General features: G+C 48.5%; 1 protein-coding gene and 1 long non-coding RNA gene across 2 annotated transcripts in view; both read right to left on the minus strand.

Moving 5' to 3' along the window:
- LOC142563773 (uncharacterized) overlaps positions 1-7,350 on the minus strand; it is a 74,414-nt gene extending 67,064 nt beyond the window's left edge. The window contains exon 1 of the long non-coding RNA XR_012824403.1: positions 7,226-7,350. This is a non-coding gene — a long non-coding RNA (uncharacterized LOC142563773). The remainder of the gene's footprint in view (positions 1-7,225) is intronic.
- The window catches only part of LOC142563772 (cGMP-inhibited 3',5'-cyclic phosphodiesterase 3A-like), a 375,893-nt gene that overhangs the window by 312,060 nt on the left and 50,302 nt on the right, over positions 1-13,531 (minus strand). The gene's annotated exons all lie outside the window — the stretch shown is intronic.

Raw genomic sequence — 13,531 nt, forward strand, 5'->3', positions numbered from 1 at the left:
AATAAAATGAGGCCGGGAGTAATGTTAAGTTAAGTGCACGTTTGACAGCACACATGTGGCAGAAGAGAAAGGTTCCATAATGAAGACACAAAAGTGCATTGCCTGGTGATACGCCCGCGTGCTCCTTGTGCACAACGCGGCAAGTGAAATGATACGCAGAAGCTATTTTCTGCGCACTGACGACCGCAACCGGCAGGGTTGGAAGCCTGCTGAGGCAACGTAACGCTTATCCTATTTTGGCGACAAAAGCCCTTCACAATGGCAGTACTGCTTTCCTTGTGGTGGCAAATAGATAACATTCAAAGGCTAGAAAAGAATGGGCAACTAATACGCTTCTCATCAAACACTTTCGCTTTCTCCGCACTGTCGGCACCTTCTGCGTATTCTTTTTTTCCTTCAGGATTTAAAATGTCTTATTTCCTGCTATATGTATTGCGTATTTGGTATGATTGTATGATTGCCGTCTGTACAAAATTTACTGTTACGATATTCGTGAACCCGTTTGCGCCTACGTATGTTCAAGGATCAAATACATATATAGTTTATACATGCATATCGGATACGTGTCAGCGCCTACGTGTAGATTACGTAAGTTTGTACGAAACACAGCAGATGGTACAGTCGACATTCCATTTTCACAGAAACATAGTTCCGGAATATGTTACACAAAATTAGGTAATCACGGTATTTTGCCAGCTCTTCAAAAGGTGCACCACAAAACACGCAACGCGCAGTCGCGGTTAACAGTAAACGCGACTTCCCAACAACAATCACACAAACTACGACGAAAAAATAACGTCGCTGAACATATTCATTGTTATCTAAATCGCATTACCTTATCGGCACTGATCATAGGCGTCTCACTAATTATTTTCAGCAGGCAGTTTCATTCATTTAGAGACACCCTAGAGAGTACAGATCAGTGTTTCGCAGTCCAGGTGGTGGCGCAACCACTTCGACGTAATGGATTGCTTTGGTCATTAGAAGCGGAATGTCGGCACAAAGTATGACTTCGAGCCTCATCACGACGTGAAGTATCAGCAAGTCGCCAATTCAGCGAGCACGTAGGCGCATTCTGTGCAACACCGCAAATAATGCTACGACCGTGAACACAAATAAAAAAGCATATATGTGATTACCGTCCGCCCCTCTCGGCACCATACTATTAGCAGCAAAGCCGGTACTCTTGGCGATCAATAATATCGCGACAGGGATGTGCGTGGAACGCGCAAATTGCCGCCTCACCTTTACAGAATCCACAATGCTGCATGAGTGCCGGGAGTATGTCGTTTCTAAAAGCGATGCAACGGCTATGGTTTTCGCCGTGTATGGGGAAGAGATACGAGTTAATTTTCCCCGCCTGGAGTGCTTGTTTCAACGCGTGCCCTGGTCTAGCCACGCGATTGGGTTTCGCATACCGCCGAGGACGGGACTCGAACCTGCAACCTCGCGCTCGGAAACAGAACGCTAAAACCACTAATCGAAGACAGCCGGTTCGCAATAAACCGAAAGGTTCTCGTCGCTAAATCGAGGGCAAACACTTTTAGCCCCGTGCACAGTAAAGGCCTCGCGGGCATTCAAGAGCGCCGTGTGTGCCGGTTACACTTCGATCATTTCGTTGTCGGGCATCGAAATCGAAACCTTGCTCTCGGCAAGAGAAACGCCAGAGCCAGTGATTCGCCCACGACTTTCACTGGAACTGGCAGGAATACGCCTTTTTCTTTTTTTTTTTCACACGAACGCATCCACGACAAACGACGTCCGGCAAGACGCGCGAGCGCAGACACGAGATTCCAAGTGCATCCTGTTGGACGGTACACGTTCCGCTGGACTGCGGTCGGGAATCGAACCGGCAACCTAGCGAACAACAACAAATCGCGAGAAGTGTTAACGCTTTCTCCGCTGGAAAGGAGAGGAACCGACAGTTTCAGGCGCCAGTCCTCCAGGGCCGGCACGCGCGGAGTCACGGCCATTCGAGTGCACTGTTGGAGCCGGTAGGCGCAGCGCCTACTCGTGGCAGGCTCCCCGCAACCTGCTCCTTCGAGCACTTGCTTCATCGGTGTTTCCCCCCACCCTACGTCGCTTATTTCTTCATCTTCCTTCTTTAGCTTTTCTTTTTATATATCTTTTTTGTCTGACCGTGCACTTTGCCGCGATGCAGCGAAGTGCGAGCGTGTGGAGTAGGTAAGAGCTTAAGAAAAATAATAATAAAGACGTCCGGACGCCTTATCTCGTCACTTTGCGACGGCCGGTCGAACACGGGAGAGGAGCTCCCGCGCTGAAAGTTAATGGAAGGCTGGATGTATACGGAGCCCGGCGCGAGAGTCTGGCCCGCGGATGCGCGTCAAAGAAGCGGACTCCTGGGCACATTGTGTTTCGCATCACTCCCGAGACGACGTCGAGCGCGAAGTTCTCCGGACAGCACTGAACCAGCTGCACTCAAGACCATCTTCAGTAATGAAGATCATTGGACCCCGGCCGCACGCGTCGATGGCACAAAAAGTAACGAAAGCGCTCTTGAAATACCTCAAGTCGACAGGTCTTGGAAGCCGTGTGTAGGCTCGGTGCGAATCTTCAAATGTGCGCGAAACTGTGCTCTCTCTCTCTCTTCATCCCCATACCCCTTCCCCCAGTGCAGGGCAGCAAACCGGACGAGCGTCTGGTTAACCACCCTGTCTTTCCTGTCTTCTGCTTTTCTCTCTCTCTCTCTATCTCTCCCTCTCTCCAATGAGAGAGAGAGAGGGCGTGAGAGTGAGTGAGTGAGTGAGTGAGTGAGTGAGTGAGTGAGTGAGTGAGTGAGTGAGTGAGTGAGTGAGTGAGTGAGTGAGTGAGTGAGTGTGTGAGTGAGTGAGTGAGTGAGTGAATGTGTGTGGGGGGGGTCTACGTGTGCGTAGGTGTGTGTGTGTGTGCCGTAAACTGCTCACGTCTACATTACACTGCCCACAGTGAAACTAGTTACTCTGAGTTAAGTCGAATTAGAAACGCTGCACTTATTGCACGCTATACATCGACAAAAAAAAGCCAAATCACTTAGGAAATGATAAGATGGTCGAGGTAAATGGTGAACGTATATGGAGAGAATGGTTAGTCTCTGGTAGTTAACGGACGTTCCTCCACTACAGTGACAAAGCGATATAATAAACGGAAGAACGCAACGAGAGAACGGAAGGCAATGGCGGTGTTCCACTTTGTAAATGTTTGTCGCATGGTCAGTTAAAATTCAGGATAATGGTTGATAATTGTGACTGCAACTTTTTACACCGCTAGCAGAATAACTGATCATTAGTTCTCTAATAATTTTGTCAGTCGTTGACCACAACTGTACGAATAGACAGATTTTTCCTTTACACTACCACTGTATATATGTGACATTAATTGTTGTGGTTCGCAATGTTCATTCGGTAGTTTTCTTTGCAGTGTTGCGACGTTTTGTAGTGTTCCGACGTTTGCAGTGTTTCACTCCTATGCGATAACGTCGTGGTTTCAGCAATAAATGTTGTTCTGTTCTTTCTCCTACAAAAATACATGCAAAGGTATACAAGACTAACCGTGTAACTGTAGCACTTGTTCAACTCACAAGGAGAAGCCAGTGCCTTATCTGTGCGTCGACAAGTCGTGTTATAACGTCAATAAGTACAAAAACAGGCACATTAGGCTGAGCAGTAGCTGCACCTCGTGCGATGCCTGCAGTTAAAGCTATTACAAAATGATAATGATGCGTTCGTTATTCTTTCATAACTTAGGCCAACGTCACCGAAATTTGGGCCCGTTTGCCGCCAACACGTGAAATTACTGAAAAAAAAACAGCTCTGCTGAGATCGTTACGTCGCGTTTCTCAAACATTGTAAAAACACGTGCTCCGCCACGTGCTTTCCAATTAAAAGAAATGTGTTTCGCGAGGCGTGCAAATATCATAAATAGCTTCCAGGTCTAGTCGAACCCTGCACGGCATTCCACGAGAAACTCCCGTCAGAGCTGACTTCCAAACCACCTTCATTGGTCGGCGGCACAAATTTGTTTTCTTTCCTGCTGGAAAAGCACGCGCTGTGCTCGAGGCTGATTGGGAATCAAATCTCGACGCAACGCCGGCCGCCGGAGACCAAATCGCTTATTACACAAAAAGGAACGCTGATGTAGTTTAAATTAACCTAGCTTCGTTAAGACGTTATAGTTCCTACATCTACTCCTGTCTCTCCCTAACCCCTCATTTTCTTCCCCCCCCCCTTTTTTAGTACGGTTGTCTACTTTCTTTCTTCCTGCTTGTTCTTATTTGCAACGGCGATCCGACGTTCGAGGGACAATTCTCGCCAGTCCTCACCCATTGACGTCTTTCACCATGGCTTGGCGCCAATATCATTCGTGTCTCTAGGAGGCAACGTTGCTGTTTGTGTGCCATTACTTTGGCTAGCGGGTCGATTTTCTTCCTGATATGGCGAGCAGGCCTTGCTGAGATATACCGCATGCCCCGCTCATCTGAGGTCCCATTAACTTCAATTAATACCAGGAAATGAACATCTTCGCGAGGTCCACTACGTGTAACATACAAACATCCAGGACATACAAGCTTAGATGGAATGGGCGTGCGCTGGCAGACGTTCCGAATTTAATGAAAAACTGGAGGTGTTTGCCTGAATGATGGCCTGCTACTCACAAAGTCTCATTAGGACCCGAGGGCTTCAAGAAAGCAGGAAGCGCTGCGCACCAAAATGCAGTGCAGGCTTAAGAGATTGTGCGTCACTCCAGCAATTACTGCGTTCGAGTAAAGCGTGCTCCCTGAAGTGTATTAATAAATGTTTGGACATATTAGGGGAAAAAACTGCGTCTAGGAAAGTAAACAAAGTGAACATGAAGCTACAGAAAGAGCGCAAGATTAACACAGTGAGACTACATATAGGAAAATCTCAACAAGCACAAAGACTAAAAGGAGCGAGTAAGCAGCAAGAAAAAGAATCAGGATGGACAAAGACATCAGGCAACGAATTCTGCGACGATCAATTTCGGCGACAGTATCGCCGTCAGGCGTGCGTTGATTCGCTGGTTGAGCAACGTCTGATGAGCTGATTGGCTAATTGAGCACTTCGTCAGACGAACGCGATAGTATCGCCGAAGTGATAGCCGCAGAATACGTCCCCAGTAAGATAATGCTGCAGGAGTGGTTAAAGACAGGGCGAAATAAAACTGGGAACAGTAGGCGCACAACGGCAGAACATTAAATACATTAGTAAAGTATGCAGTTACAGGAGGGGTGGTTGACTAGTTGGGGCAATACAATGTCGACGAAGACCCCAGCAAGTGATTGAAAAAGCGGTTGACTGACTAGATAAAGTGAAAAAAAGGAGCTCCTCAAAGAAGGAGATCCACATGTTAAAACACATTGGCGGGCTAGTTGGTTAGAATCCATGGTGGAGTGTATGAGCGCGACTGAACGAGCACGTAGAAAGAAACAGATACACGGAGACAGCGCTTGACTTTCAACTATAGATTTTATTTTCGCACGCCCCTGAACGTCTACAGAACCTATGCACACAGGTTAATACAGGAAATAACAAAAGGCACGCACGTTCTACTCAGCATCGCGAACAATTTGTAACCTGCACTCATAACGTCGTCTATGCCATTCCACTTTCGTGCGGAAGAACCTATGTTGGCCAAACCGGCAGATGCGCCAATGAGAGATTAAAAGAGCATCGATATAACATCACTAGGGTAATCTCGGGTCAATTGGGTATTCATTGCTGAGATTTTTCCTGCAAACTCATGTTTGAAAGCACTTCTATTCTGTATAAGGCTCAAAGCAGGATGATAAGGGAGGTAGTGGAAGCCTACGAAATTGCAAAATTACAGGAAAAGCGCATGAGCAAGCCTACAGTGCCGCTATCTGAAAAGGAGATACGGTTGCTCGATTTATCTTTGCAACCATGGCAGTATATGTATTCACCGTGCCTTGCACACGGGTGCGGTTTATCGATATGCACCACTGAATGCTGTCGTTGTTTTTTTTCTGTCACCTTTGTTTCCGCTCGTACGGTATATATACATCGATGAGTGCGAAAATGAAATCTATAGTTGAAAGTGAGGCGCTGTCTCTGTGTATCTGTTTCTTTCCACGTCCTCGTTCAGTCGCGCTTATACACTCTATCATCGATCCTCATGTGTATACGAACCGACCAATTTCTACGTGCAGTTGCAGGGGTAATTTTAGTCCCCTTACGGGATCGTAGTTTCCAGCGCACACAGCGCCCCCACAATGCCGTAATACTAAGGCAGCGAGACAAAATGTCAAATAAGGAAATATCGGAACGATCCATCGTGATGCTGCCTAAGGGCAACAGCGCGAGACTGCACCAAGACGACAGAACGGGAAGTTTAACGAGCGTGAGCAAACTGGAAGCGCGCACGACCGAAAGCCGACTCCTGGATCCGCGTGCAAAGGCTTCCGCGATTTCAATCCAGAGCCCGTACTGATCGCAAGTGCACCCCCCCCCCTCCTTTACTCCTACGACGGCCGAACGGTCAGGCTGCCAGCGCCACGTTTCCAGCTGGAAAGCTTGCGCCAAATTTTACGAGGCAACCACCGATGTCGATCCGATAAGCTCAACTAAAGTTCTACGCGTCTCTGACTTTGCAGACGATCGTATGGATGGCAAGACTGAACTGAGTTCGTCATTGCTGCCGCCATTCTTGTGTGCTCTAACGTACACACTGTGAGCTAGCTGTGTGTTACAGGCCAGGAAACATGGCCTTCTAAGAACATTACGTATGAGCGTCACCTATTTGTTATATACTCATTACCCTGAAATATTAGCTACACGTCTTTACTCGGGGAGAGGCACAAAAATAAATATTTTATGAGGTTTAACGTCCCTAAACCGCACAGCGCATTTGAGGGGCGCCGTAGTAGAAGTTTCGGAATAATGTTTGACGCCATCAAGTTCTTTAATGTGCACCCTAACGACGGAACAATAGTGGTTTTTTTTCTCGCCACATTCGAAACCAGCCACTGCGCTTGGAAATCAAATCCGCGACCTCGTACTCAGCACCACGTTAGCGCAGGGACTTAGAAAATGCGGCGGTTACGAAAGAGAGAAGGAAAGTTTAATGTTACCTGGAAAAGTTAGCCTAGCGACTGGCTTAGAATACTATTCCAGCTGAGAGATTAAAAATACAAGAGCACACAGATTAAACATAAAATATCGCGAAACAAAAAGTCGTACACTTCACTTACGGAGCTTCATTCAGGCTGATATCTCGCAGAGATGCTATAAGCTTCTTACCGGGGCGAAAATCAGAGCGATCGAGGACAACGTCACGATCCATTAGCGTCCCGCAGGTCAGGTCGCGGGTCAGGTCTCGTAGCAACACTACGTGACACTGTATAACAGTGCAGACAACTTCGTATCCAGTCTAACCTCAGTAGCATCACAGGCACCAATGCAGTTGAAAGTGTGGTCGGAGCTCTTGCCGAAGCCCCCAGAGTCAAATAATGCGGCGAGCCTTTCGCACCGACCAGCGGTGAAACAACGATCGCCCGAATTTCAACAGTTTCTCGAGTCGTGTCAGAACAAATAGGCGACAAACTGGGTGCCACCCCCCCCCCCCAAAAAAAAAAAAAGAAAGAAAGCGACTTGATGTGGCCGGCCAACGTCTCCCGCCACAAAGCGAAGAGAACGAGACAGGAAAGAAAAAATTATATTTTGCCGTGCCATTTTGATGTGTCGCGTGAGTAATCGGCAGAACGTTCCGAGGCCATTCCTTCGTGCGTGTTCCTCGTCGAAGAAAAAACAAAACGACACTTGACTGTACGCCCGCTTACGGGCGTTTTGCTGTTTACATCTTTCTTTTCGCTGCGACTTTTCTTTCTTCCCCGCAGACTCGATTTTCGCTCTTTTCTCTCCGTCTATTCTTGCTCTCCCGCAAGGCGTCCCCGATTCGACGTCGTTTTGTGCGACGCCCGACGTCTGCCAGCGATCGCGCCGAAGCTCGTCGAAGACGAGACGCGCTGATCACGTGACACCCTCGCGAGAGAAGACGAAACTCGTCGTCATACCTGACGTCCGGCCGAGAGGATCGCCCGCGTCTGCGTTTTCCAGCCCGCTTTTATTAAGCGACGCGTCCGCGTCGTTGTCTCCAGTCCGCGAGCCGCGGCGGCTGTACGTCTGACCACGCCCCTACTGGTTTCGGCTGCTCTTGGCGAGTTTTTACTTCCTTTCGCTTAGCTCGGGTGATGCGAGCGCTCGGCGTCGTCCTATACCTCGAGCGTGATTATCTTGCACAATGTTGACAATTACCTTCGGGATTCGGTCGCGAGTCGCTTGCCGCGCCGATAGTGGAGGAAAGAGGAAGGCTCCTTGGCTCAGACACTTTTAAAAAGTGTGCCAGCGTCGACTTGCCTCGCGAAGCGCGATAATCCCGGAGCCCCCTTTCTGTAGGTCGCTTTGGCCTTCTGTCGGTGGACAGCGCCACATCAAAAACTCGCAATATGCTAATTCTCTAAAAAAGAAAAAAGAAGTTATCGGCCACCTTCGCATAGCTCATTGCGCGACATCTAACTTCCTTTCAAGTTTTTCTTCCTTGTCCTTCAGGCTTTGGCGACGCAGGGTATATTGGAAAAATACACTTACTCAGCTTCTCGCTGAGAGGTGACCTTTACGAATGCTTCCCCACACTTCACTGGAATGGCAGACACAATCATGAACGACTCGTCTAGCTGTGAAGGGGCAACCGGCGATGTCCTGTGCTTTTGCCGTCGTTTCTGTGACATTCGAAAGGCGACCTTCTCCGAACTTTGCTAATTCGGCTGTCATTGACCCCACTCGAAGACAGGGCGTCTAAGACGGCGGGTGACGGCGCGCTCCTCAGGCTCGCAGAGCAACGTATGAACTTCTAAATTTTCTGAGATCTACCAATTGTATAGGCGTGACGGGTATACCCGTCACGCCTATACAATCGGTATACGCATTTGGCATCGCAATCAGCATACGCAATCGGTGCGCGCATTTGAGGCTATAGCCTCAAAAGCCCACACTGCAAGTCGCTCGCTCACTCCTTTGCCCCGTTGTTTTCTTTCTCTCACCTTAACCTCCTTTCCTAGGTGCCGGGTCGTTAACAAGGCCTGTACCTTGTTAACCTCCTTATCTTTCCCTCTTTTTTTTCTTCCTCTCCATCTAAGCAGTCATAAAGTTTTCTTTCTCCTACCTGATATACGAGGCCTGTAGGAGTTGTCGGACGATCTCGCCGCTGCCATCAGTTCAAGGGGTTGTAGTCGTAGAGAGGAACTTGGGGGGAACTAGGCGTACAGGGTTTATTTACAGTATTTACATTTTAAACAAGAGATACATTCGATAGTCTAGCGTGGCTCCCAAATGGAGCACGCAAGACGAAGCATACAGCCTACGAGCACGAAGCTCCAAACACACCCAGCACACTGCTGTTCGAGCACGATAACGAGCAAGCAGCTCACGAGCACACTTAGCAGCCGCCAAAAAGCCGCTTATAAACACTCCGTGTTCCCTAGATCCCTAGGTGAGGGAAACGTTCGAGCCATCGTAGCCGGCCCGCCTTTGAGGGAAGCGGGGGGGGGGGGTTACACGCACACATTCCGCACAGGTTTCACTGCCCCCCTCCGAGGTGAGACGGGTCCCGCAGAACTCGGGGCTTACGTTTTGAAAGGCCTGTCTTATTCCCCGAGCTGACCCCCGCAGCGGGGCCGGTGGTTGTCCATTGTCTTGCGTCCTGTAGTCGCCACGAGTGTCAGCAGACTGTGACGAATCCTGGGGCCTACGTACCGCAAAGAACCCTTTTGTTAGAGAAGCTCATCTTGCTGCAGAGAGACCATATCGGCGGTGGCGGGTTCAGTAACAATAGTTGGTCCGCCGATCGCGTTTAGTCACAACGGCGCCGAGGGTGTGTTGAAGCGGCACCTCGAGGTCCCTACGAAATGAGTCACCGCAGCAATTGTGATAGGCGTCTATGGTTCTCTTCGGGGAAGCTCACAACGCTCGCAGCTGCAGCTGGCTGAGAAAACTTGCATGTTGCCACTTCGACGGGCCATTCCTAACAGGCCTCAATGGCTTATAATGTTGGGCAAGTTAGGTTTACTTCAAAGCTAGGGGGGCTGTTATTTTTTACCTGTTTTTTTTTTTCGCGACGATACAACAGCTGCGCCTCACGGTACGTTAGCATAGGGCACAATAGTGCTGTTTGTACGCGTGCTTCTTTCCTTTGGCACTGCATCGTATGCACAGTGTGTGACCTAAACTAAGCCGAGCAACTAATGCTTGCAAATACGACGTCCCAATCAAAGGGACTCGAGCGGTCGCTCAGCGGGGTGCAGTCTGCCTCGTTTCACGCAAGAATGAATTCCAACAGCTAGAACGGGACGTGAAGCATAGCAGACAAGCGCTCTGTTGGGTGCAACCCACTGTGTGCATCTGCACGCTGGTTTCAAATCCCAACGATAACGAACCCCGATTCTGTAATCACCGGTTCAATGCTCGGTGAAAGAAGACAGGTTGAAACTTTACTACCGACAGACCGGTTGGAATTGCTTTGTGGACCCACCTGCTTAAATATCGTGGCTCTGTGATGGCCTGCGAGGACAAACATTTGATTACGTGTATAGCGTTTCCTCGGACAAAGGCACATCCAGTAGCAAGCATCAGGGCGACAGACGCCCGCAATTAAACTAGAAGCCGGAAATGTTAGTCTGGCTAGTGATCTGGAATGCTACTCCGCGTGCTGGAGAAGAATTATTGCATATACATAGCGATCACACACACAATAACAGACCGGACACCCGCGTGCACACTAAAGCTATTGACAAACTCTCGTTATTACCCTTAACTCAAATAAAAAAAATCGGGTAGGCTATATCAGAGACGAAGCCGTAGGGGGATACGTGAAACGTCTTGTGTGGGCTGCCGAGAGTGTGTCGGCCCTAGCTAGGACACAAAAGTGACCTAACCAATCGAGCAAGTTACGTTTATTGATGCATTAAAAAGCTTACACGCCTAACTTCCGTTAAAGCTAGTAGGGGGCCTTACTGTCTAATTTTGCCATCGTGCTCGCTTCCTATTCGTAGCGTGGGACCGTTTCTTAAGCAGAGGGTGTTTGGCCACAAGTTTGGCCACATAGCGAGCTCTCTCAAACGCGGCCCCTCCGAGTCGAACGGACAAACGTACTGCCGAGCCGCGTCTTACTAGAACGCTGCCCGCGAGGACAAACTTATATCCCACTATGTCACGCGTCACGCGACAACGACGCCACCTACGCGCGAGACACATGCGTGGTCAAGTAACGGCGTATTTCCTCTACCCAACGATACTGAAGTAAAGCGAGTGGATAATACGGCTACAGTACATAATCGATAATAGTGTAACGTGTTTTCGTTACATGCGGTTTAAGCAAACGCCATATGACCGAGCTGAAATGCTCTTAATGTGAAAATAGAACCGCCTTTGTTCCGAAGCATGCATCATCCCTTCGGTATGAGGGGTATTAAACAAATACGCACGAATGTATAGCACGGACGTTTCCGAAAGGCTCCAAAACAAGTACAGCGAGGCGCCAAAGTACATCCCTCCAGCTGCTGAACCTCCCCGCGCTACGTCGTGGCCGAGCAATCTGGTGGCACTATTATAAAACTCCCAACCCTGCGGCTCGCCTTAATACATTCCGCCCTTCTTGTGCCCACTCAGCCCCCCTCTAAACCCCGTCCCATAAATACAGCTCGGCAACAAACAAACGCCGATAGCACATACACGGTCGAGGCATTCGTTCTCGCCGGGGCGTGCAATTCCATAACAAAAGGGCCCGTAGTGTCGTCCATCTGGCATAGCCAGCTGCTGTTGTCAGCCTTGGCACAAGCTCGCGCCGCGTGCGATCACCCGTTTCTCTTTGAGCCTGTTCCGCAAACACGCCGTCTCCCCGCAGAGAATGTCGCCGTTAACCGCGAAACACTTGCGCGTAAAAACAACTCGGTCCTGCGTATGACCTGGGCCGCGCCAGTGAAACATCAAACAAGGTTCTAACCGTTCCCGACCGGTTCCAGTAGCATGACCAGCTTGATGCGATTTGCATTGGTTGCCTATTTTGGGCCACTCTAAGTATATCTAGCCTCTAACACCATCGTGATGCCACCGCGGTTGCTTCTTTCAATGTATGTAGTATATCAGGATATGCATGGCATGACAGGCATGCATAATATGGTGTGAAGAGATGATTTCCATGACATGAATGATATGACACCCATTTCATGACCTGTACGGTTATGACATTACATAAACGGCATGAACGACATGTTTTTTACGCCTAAACCGCTAGACGCGATGGAGCCAAGAGCAAAAATGACAGCGCGAAAATATAGGTAACAATAGCAGTGAGAATGAAACACCATGAAACCCTGCGCGAGGATGGCAGCATAAAAATTAATACGAGCATTACCGTGATGATCATGTTCCATGAATACAGATATACAAATTAGAAAAAAGACGCGCAACATACTTAAATGTCTCGAAATTGGGCGTAAGAATAACGTCATGAAAACGAGCACGAGATCTAGTGTGAAAACAAGATACTACAAAACTAAGAATAACCACTTGAAAACAGTATAAAAATGAGCACGGAAATGGCGGTACCATAAAGCTGAGCGCAAGAATGACAGCGTGAAAGGTGCATGATTGCGTAGGAACCCCTCTCTCCCCCCCCCCCAATTGTTCTCACAAAGAAACACAACTGTTCCCATAAAGACAAGCATCAGGGTTCACAGCGTGAATCCGGTCATGAAAATGAGCTCAAAGTGGCCCTGTCATGAGGCCAAACACGGGGATGACAGTGTGGAAGCGTCAAACGAGATTCAATAAACAACAATGAAAAAAAAAAACACGACAACGTGAAAATCAGCACGAACGCGGTGCTACGGAAATGAGATACTATGAAAATCTAGCATATGAATGACATTAAAGAAGATGCGCGAGAGTGAATGAATGAGTAGAATTTATTGATAGGAAAGACAGAGAGGTCGACCTGAGCTAGTGCGTTCTAGTCTGCTACTCTGCACTGGGGAAGAGGGAAGGGGAGTGAAAGTATTGGAATGGATGATGATGATAAGAGAAGTGGTGAGTGCTTATGTACATGAGACAGTTGCCTCGCCAGAGCCGCTCGTCGAGCTTGGTGTCCTGCAGGAACTTCAACAATACTTTTGTTGCACGCATTGAAATTGCGAGAGTGAGATACCACAAAATAGAGCGCGAGAATGAGATCTTGAAATTGAGCGTGAGAGCGTGCCGAAATTACTAAGCATAAAAAAGCACCAGAATGTCAGCGTCAAAGCGAAAGTGCACCCATTTTCTATACACAACGAGACCGAGCATTCTGACGATAACATGAAAATTAAAGTGGAAAGTTGGACCCACACAATGAGACTGATCGTGAGAACTGGCGCGAAAATGTTTTCCCACAGAATAGATCGCAGGATTAGGAGCATGAAATTGACCTTGAACATGAGTGCGAGCAAGGGAATGCCAAGAAGCCG

This window comes from Dermacentor variabilis, chromosome 11 (assembly GCF_050947875.1).
Source record: "Dermacentor variabilis isolate Ectoservices chromosome 11, ASM5094787v1, whole genome shotgun sequence".
In the NCBI taxonomy this organism is placed as follows: Eukaryota; Metazoa; Arthropoda; class Arachnida; order Ixodida; family Ixodidae; genus Dermacentor; species Dermacentor variabilis.